We start from the raw sequence: 8,920 nt of genomic DNA on the forward strand, positions 1-8,920 counted from the left end.
AATCTCCTGTCTACAATAGTTACTGTCTCGTGCCTCATGGTTCTTGGCAGAGATCAATAAAAGGAACAGATATTTTCAGACCTAGGTGACTAACAGACACCAGTCAAATCTGAAACACTCTTAATGAGAACTGATTCTTGTTTCCCAAACGCAACATTTCTGGCAAGATGAGAGAAGTACTGAACTACAGTGTACATGTAATATTATGGATGTATATATTACATCCATAATAAACATACTACAGTTTCACAGTGGCTAGTAGAGATGGGCTACTGTATGTGAAGATCTGATATTGCTAACAATTAGCACTCAGTTGTTTGGTTAGCCGATGCGGGGCAGCCTGTGTGGGAAAGTCAGACCTTTTGTTACAGGTATTGATAAGCTTTTATTGGTAGCAGGGCCATTATCAATTCTGTTTACAGGTTAGGTTCTTCATCAATGACCTTGTTGATTCCTGATCTTTGTACAGTAAAAAGTAGGCCTAAAGGAGTTTTCAATGACAAAGCTACTGGGGGGTTTTTCGTTGCTTTTTAAAAATCTCTTAAGATGAAGAGAGAAGAACAAAACCAAGGTGTATAAAAGCTTCCCTGTCATGACTTTCACATCAGCATTTTGCTTCTCTATTTTAGCATAAATGTGTCTTGTTGCACTAGATTTTTTAAATGTAAGATATCATTCAAATAATAAATACTGGCGACTTGTCTAGGGTGTAGACCATAGGGTCTTGCCCTAAAGTAGCTAGCAAGCAAATAACCAAAAATCATTCACTCTACGTAGCTTTACCCCAACATCAACAGTCAGGCCTTGTGATCACACAAACGCAAAACTGGATAAGTAAACACAGAGGTTCCAAGTCTAATATGAAACACATTCTTTTAAAGTGGTATTGCTGAGTATGACCAATCAGAAACATTGATAATTCTAAGGAAAAGAAGCAAATAATTTTACACAGGAAAATAAAATTCTATAATTAAAACAATAATAATTAAGAACTTAAACACATGGTTCTGGGCAGAGAACCATTTGAAAACAATACAACTATTGCCCCAAAGCAGGGGACCAAGTGCACATGAAAGGAGTAGTTTAACATTAAAGGCAATGTATGAACATGGGGGCGTTAAGCTTTGCTCTGAATTGAAAACATCTACGACATCAATAAATTTGGACTATCTGAAACCAGGAAGGAAACCTGGCAAAAATAAAGACTGTAAGTTATCACACTTATCAACATTAGATCTCTTTAATTATTATAGAAGAAGCAGTCGGATTACAATTGTTATTCCATTCAATTAATCTTTAGCCTCACTCTTTCATCTGCAGCCTTCATGGTGTTTAACAGTCTAAGAGCAATTCAAGAATAGTTATAATTCAAATGTAAGCTTAGTCTACATGAGAATTTAATATAAGGTTAATAAGTACAGATCGGTGTCCGGCATTAGGGTCATTAATTTAAGGCATACAGTACAAAATTATTTAAATGTTTTAGGCCTAAAAGAAAAAAAGCAGGTCACTCCTAAGAATCTATATTTCTTACTGAAGCGCTACTGAAGACAAAGACTTATCAAAAACCTTTCTATCTGCGCAAGGAGGTGGTCTGTGATATCATCAATTTGTGGTGACACCATGTTCTGGAGAACTGAGACTTCTTAGCTGTTAATCGCTTATCTCAAGTAAAAGATCAGGCTAGGAGGCAAACAGTGAAAAACCAGGGTAAACCCAAAAGCTGTATCACTAAGCCACTAATGTTGCATCATAGTACCGTCACCTGCCAGGTTGTTAGGCCCTGACTGATCCTGAGACCAAGGTAGGCGGCAGCCTTCAACACACAGGTTTAGCTCTAAAAACCCTGTAAGGTTTTCTTCCTGTAGCTGGAGCTGGTTAACAGGCGGCTCTCTTTCAGTAATTTCAGCTAGAGCTAAATTAGGGAGCATGAGCTTTTAGTCAGCAAACCACTGAAAAAAAGGAAGGGGGGTGCAATTGATTTGTAGCACAAAAGAGTAAAACAAAAACAGCTCCTTATCATAAATGAATGCAAAATAAGTAATCAATTACCCCAAATATTTTGTTCTCAGTTATTGGATGCTAAAAATACTTTTTTTTTATTATTTTATTTAAATCATTAAGCAAATTTAGGAACTCAGCATCCATCTTGAAACAAATCAGGTGGTTACTTTGAACCACCTACCTAATGAAATGAGCCTTAATTTCCATAGTTATTGAGATGGGGCATTCACATGTCTATAATCATAAGTAAAATCCTTAATAAAAACATAAACCCATACACTTGCAACATCTCTGTAGATAGCATGACGCACTGAGGCAATGTCACACTAATTCACATTATGGCGAGAGTAAGCCAAGAAAAGGAAAAACAGCACACTAAGCTAAATATTTACTACCACAATGGATAGAGAGTTATACCTGACACCACACAGCTGAAACAGTCATGTAGTGGCCTGTCTTGCTGCTTGGGTACATGGATCATCCCAACACCCTGACTGACTGACTTGATAAGCTTGGAGAAACACACTAACAGTGGACTCAATGTCCCTCTGGACCTAATGTACAACTTCTTTCGTAAACAGAATAGTGGCGAAAGGTCTAATGTAACATGTCAAAAGAAGCTCAAGATGTAGTCTGAACATCTGAGAGGACACTTGATGCTAATCATATGATATGAGTTCAACTACATATATTGAGAAAATTATGATTTTGATTGATCATCAATCAGTACTATTTTTTGACCAGATGGCCAAACTCCAGCGGATGCTATATTTAGTTTTATCCTGCACTAGAACAGATTAGCAGTAAATGCAGCCTCCCTCCTTATGAGGGTATTGACTTTGTCATGGCACAGCCTATGTTTTATGATGTGCTCATTTGCACAATGGCATTTCATTAGACTGCATTAAAGCTGTCAATATTGTAATTATTCTGCTCTAATTATTGGGTTCAATAAGAAAATTTAAAAAACCTCATAAATATTTTGGATTCTTAAACACCAATGTACAAATTAGATTTGCCACTTCCTTTTTAGCTGAAAATAAATAACTGCAGTCACTTTGTAACCACTAAACTAAATCTCAGGATGCGAGACTTACAAACGATCCATTTAATGTACTTAAACCTTTGCCTATTTTGAATACTTAAATGCTACTCTGTTCAGGTAGGGCAGACTGTCTCCACAATGGGGATATCCTAAATCTTTACAACTCTGAATGACGCTCACTGTGCATGAAGAGGAAATGTGTCATATTACTGGAGATGCTTTCAGAGTTGAGTTGTTGTTGCTGATCTCACATATCTGTCACATCACTGATATTCTCTCAGCTGAAAATGTGCATCGAGGCATTTTATTTTCTAGTTCTAATCCAGAAATGATGAAGGAGGAATGTGGCATTTGCAGAAATATCTAAGTAATGTATTATGACGGCATGTTTTCAGAGCCGCTGAAATATAGAAATGTGGAGAGAATCAAAAACTAATTTGTCTGCAGTCAAATCAGAAGCACAAGATTTTATTGGATTACCATTTACTGGCAATCAAAAGCTTAGGAAACTTCATGCAATTGGTTAATAGGCAGCTTTAACACTCAGAACTATTCAAGAGTACTTTTCCTTCAGTATCACAGTCAGGAGGCACTGAAAATATATTTGAAAAACCTTGATTACAGTGCACAAATGTGCCTGTCAAAATACTACGAGAAACCGAAAGATGCTTCAAGCTGATTAGCATCTATTAAAAATTACTAATCTGTTGACTTTTTTTTTTTTTTTAAACCATTTTTTATGGAAACATAAAGGCTCTCAGTGCAGTAATTAACCTTCAGTAGAAAGATCAGCTTGAGAGGGGGGCCTGCCAACAGTGCAGACTCCTACTGTGGCCGTGCCAGCTAAAGGCTGCTGCCTCTCTCCTTAAAGGCAGCAGCTCTAATGAACTAGAACTGAATTGAATTTTTATAGTCCATGCTCTTCCTCCTCTGAGAATTCACACAGTAATAACAACAATAAATAAACACATAAAAATAAATTGTAAACATGGCAATGTGATTTTTTTCCTTAGGTTTGAACTAATGATTGTGCAAATACTGCAAGATCATCAAGAGTGTATCATGCAATTGTAAATTCACCAGTTTGAACAAACATGTTCCAGATGCGAAAACAAGTTTTTTAAAAAAAACCTAATCTATTTGCACTTTGCCTAAACGTGGATCTTCCTAAGATGTGCAAACAGTGAGCCTGAGCTCTACACAAACTATTTCACATCATTTATTATGTTCTCACGATGACTTATACTAGACAATTGTTCAACTACTAATATATCAATAAAATGTGACCTTCAGAGCTGCTTTACGGAGCATGACACGCCGTTATTTTACTGCAAAATACCGATCACAAGTCATCCCATATTGATTCAGTAGCAAGACACTTTACTTTAAGACGGTCCACGTGTATTAAAATATGACTAGTAGCAAAGAAAATGTACACTGGAGGTACACACAGAAGTAAAATTTAAACTGACTTTAATCCCGAGCGTGCGCATCTGGGACGACCAGACCAGATCCAGTCCAACATTTACAACTGTGCCGACGACGAGCAGGCTGACAGGGGCCCTGGGTTCAACCTTTCCTATTGTGAGCATCCCTCACCTTGTAGTAAGCAGTCAAGGCACTAGGTTTTCTATGTGAGGAAGTGCTGGTTAGAGGCAGCTGAGGCTGATCGATCCTTTACCAGCAGGCCTAAGGTTAAATCAAAACAAGGAAGAGAGGTGGCAGCTGCACGTCAGCGTTTCAAAGCCAGCCGTATCATTAGTGTCGGTCACGTCGAGTAGTAGGTAAACGAACCATCAGCTTAATAAAATTACCTTCACGCCACCGTCAAACCAGACTGATCAGCCATAAAGCTAACGTTAGCAAACATTACTTAGCCACAATGGTTGGACTGGCTCAAAATATAGTGTGAGAAAAATCACAGGATGGACATTTTCATGTTAATTATGAAAACAGAGTAGTTTTAAAGGGCAGCAAATGTAGCAGCCCCTCTCTCTGCCTGGTGTCAACGCCTTAACTAGCACCTACTGATGGCTAGGTGACAGCTGGACCGAGTGCAACAAGGAAATTAGCTCCGTTAGCAGCGAAAACATTAGCCAAGAACCAAAAGCCTGCAACTAAATGCTGCTTGGCTAGCAAACACCTCAGGCTCACCTTCGCTGTGGGAAATCCAGACAGTCGGGGCACAGCTTGTCGTTTTTCGCAACAAAAAACGCCGCCTGTGATGGGGAGGTTTTCTGTGCTGCCCGTTGTTGCTGTTGTCTCAAGCTAGAACAGCCGAGCGGCTCTCTCCATTCTTCGTCTGCCTTCGCTGCTCGTGAGAGGTTCGAGCATACCGGATGTAGAAAGACGGCACCGCCCGCTTCACCACGCACACTTCCAGGTCACACTGAGATTGGCTAATTAGCGATGAGACCATTGACTGTAAAATCAGTCATTGGTCATCTTTATCTAATGCACAAATACATACTTCTATAGTTGTGTACCCTTATACACATGCTCTACAGAGAAAAGAAAGTTTTATAGTTTGAAAATAGGGGCATCTCAATATCAACCATATATATAATTTGTGCTATATACTGGGATATTTATAATTAACCTATTTACGTATATTAGAAGTATTTTATTAGATTTTGTAACTTAGTAATATTTAATTAAATTTAGTCAGTTACAGTTATTACTGTCTGGGACCAGCTGTGACCACATTACTTTGTTATCATGGATTAATAAAGTATTTTGATTATTTTATACAGTCATTGTGTAATGCATTACTGTTTTTAGCGATGGACTTGCACAAATTCTGGTGCTTGAACTTCCACAATATGTGAAATATAGAGCAATTTCAATTAAATTCGATTTGATTAACTTTCATTTAAATAGCACCAAATCATAATAACAGTCACCCCAAAGTAAAAACACTACAATAATACACACACACACACACACACACACACACACAAAAACAATCAGACGGTCCCCAATGAGAAAGCACTTGGTAACAGTGGGAAGAAACCTCTGGCAGAACCCGGCTCAGGGAGGGGCGGCCTTCTGCTGTGACAGGTTAGGGTTGAGGGGAGGAAGACGGGACAAAAGTCATGTTGTGAAAAAGACCCAGAGATTAATAAGATTGACAGTTCCATTATTTTTGTGAGTCTAAACAAATCCAGCATAAAAAAATTGTGTTGGTACTTTTGTCAATCAGGGAACTCAGGGTTGTTTTATTCCTTGAAGGAATAAATAAAAAAGGATGTAAGTTGTCTTATTACAAGGATGCTAAAGAGGGTGGTGTCAAAATATTGTGGCACTGCTTATATGTAATTTCTGTGTATTTTACACTCTAACTCATTTTAACCCTGTGCCATAACCTTCTACGTAACCTGATATGCACCTCTCAAGCAATGTAACTACATGTCAGATTGATGCATACCACAACGACTTGAATGACATGGTTAGGACGTAGCTTTCCAGCAGAAGTCTAAATCAAGCTTTACAAGCCAAGACTGGAGCCTAGCGCAAACTTATTATACAGACTAGCCCCACTCTGACACCAGCCCATTGGTAATTTTTATTACACTGTATTGCCCAATCAAGTCTCTTAACACAACCCTCCCTTACCTCGCTTGTGCACCCTGTAGAATTTGTTTTAGTGTGGAAGATATGGCTGATAAAGATGGAAACAAAAGCAAAAAGGTGGAGCTGAAAAGCTAAAAGAGCATATTAAAGCATATGTTGAGCATATGTTTTATAGAAAATGATGCTGGACATTAAACAAAATATGGAGTACTTAAAATGAGCTCAATCTGAAACATATGAAGCAGTAATATTAATTACTTTAACATCGATTGGGAATGTATTTCTGCAGAATAATTACTTTCACTTTTGATATCTTATGGAAAATTTTCCAATAATGCAATTCTATGTCTACTGAGGTTTTTTCATTGTGGTTTATTGCATCATTTCTTAAAGGAATGATTTGAAAAGTTACCAAAACACTAGTCGTTTTCGGTTAATAATAAATAATTTTGGTAACATAGTAGATATTTATTCAACTAAAAAAATTATTAATATTTTGTAATTCTTCAGCCAGGAAGAAGTGCGGAAAGTTGAAGATGTCCATATACAGTTTAACTTGTTAAATTGCTGAATAGGGCAGGAAGATGTTATGTGTGTGAGAGAGAAACAGAGTGTGAGCGGGGCAGGAGAGGGGGTCATCTTTGCAACCTATCTATCCATCCATCCATAATTGGATCTTCTACAGTCACTGTATCAAGACTCCAACATGTCTCAGAGAAAACACCACAAAAAAAAGTTTCCCCTGACTCTCCTCTCTGAGGTGACCAGTTAAATTCCCCAGAAGACGTATTATCCATCTGAAGGGCATTAGCTGAAAGTAAGAAAACCACAATCTAGAGAACAGGGTTCAACAAATGCAAGCAGAGAACATTTAACTAGAGGAGAAGTGCAGACAAATGGAACCCCAAAATAAACACTTGGAAGAAACGCACAATGAATTTCTCATGAACTGACAAGACCAACAAATTAACAATACACAATAACAGCCCAACATTTAGATTATAAATGAAGGCTGGGAAATAATATTTGGATAAGTACGGCAGCAGATTATAGACCTGAGAACAAGAAATAAGAACAAGATAAAACACATAAAGACCTACAGTGTACGCTTCAAAAAATGCACTGGAGAAATCAGGAGTTAGAAGACATGTACAACCAAGTACAACGGAGGAATACAGACACGAGGCAAAGCTAGTACAGGAGGCAAAATAAAAAAAGAACTGAAAGAAAAGCTTGAAGAAAAACAAGCAAAATTAGAAGAACTGTAGAAAAGATGCAAGAAAGTTGAGAGGGGAAACGCAGAAGCAATCGATGACATAAAAAACCTCAGCGCTCCAGGAACAGTGACTGAAAAAGAAGAAAAAAAAACGCTTCTGCTTTTTCAAAAGGAAGGATTCTCCTGCTTTCTCACTTGATCATGAGGAGGCGTAGTCTCGTCTTCCTCCACCTTTTCTCTCCCCTTCCTCTCCGATCATCTCTCTGTTGGTCTCCCCTCCTTCTTCATCATTTTTCACCCTCACACCCCAACCAGTCACGGCAGTTGACTGTCCCTTCCTGAGCCTGGTTCTGTCAGAGGTTTCTTCCTATTTAAAGGGAGGTTTTCCTCCCCACTGTCACCTAGTGCTTGCTCAGGGGGAATTGTTGGGCTTTTCTCTCCTATCTCTTTCCTTCTTTTTATTTGTGTTTTTCATTTTTTTTCATTGAGAACACAGGGTAGGGAGATAGGAGGAAAAAATAAAGACAAATGAATCTTTTTTTTCTTACATGCATCAAATCAATGTCTTCATTCAAGAATAATTTAAGAAATCAATGCCAAAATTACACATCTCCAAGTCTTAAAGACAATCCTAAACCAAATAGAAACAGCTCTGCACTGGACTACACCCCCTGTAACTAGGGCCCCTGAAAATAAGCCACTATAACTAGTCTCTATCATGACCTAGCACACTTTAAGCTGCATACCAGATACTACTCACCAATCCCACCATATTAAACTCTGCAGCTTCACTCACAAAAGACGGGCTACATCTGCCAAAACATGCAATAAACATACTGAACTTTTTGCCTGTATTCTGCACTTGTGTTCACGTCCAGCCTTCTTCCACGACAGATTCTTTAGTGCTTTTGCAGGTATCAGGTTAGATAGAAATGATTTTTAGACAGTTGTTCCATCACACTTCAGCAATAGGAAAACATCAGTTAATCTCAATTTCCATAATCTAGAAATTTGAAGTCACTACTCAAGAAATCTCTGTATCACAATCTCTTTATGACTGCGCATGGATAAAGGAAGATAGT

The 8,920-nt window shown here is 38.1% G+C and overlaps 1 protein-coding gene across 6 annotated transcripts in view; it reads right to left on the reverse strand.

The window, feature by feature from the left end:
* Positions 1-5,377, reverse strand: part of csnk1g1 (casein kinase 1, gamma 1) — a 36,070-nt gene extending 30,693 nt beyond the window's left edge. For all 6 annotated transcript variants that reach the window (XM_026162371.2, XM_026162338.2, XM_026162362.2 and 3 more), the window contains exon 1: positions 5,204-5,377. The gene's annotated coding sequence lies outside the window, so the exon portion shown is untranslated. The remainder of the gene's footprint in view (positions 1-5,203) is intronic.
* Positions 5,378-8,920: the final 3,543 nt, after the last annotated feature.

The sequence above is a fragment of the Astatotilapia calliptera genome, chromosome 1 (assembly GCF_964374335.1).
Source record: "Astatotilapia calliptera chromosome 1, fAstCal68.1, whole genome shotgun sequence".
NCBI lineage: Eukaryota > Metazoa > Chordata > Actinopteri > Cichliformes > Cichlidae > Astatotilapia > Astatotilapia calliptera.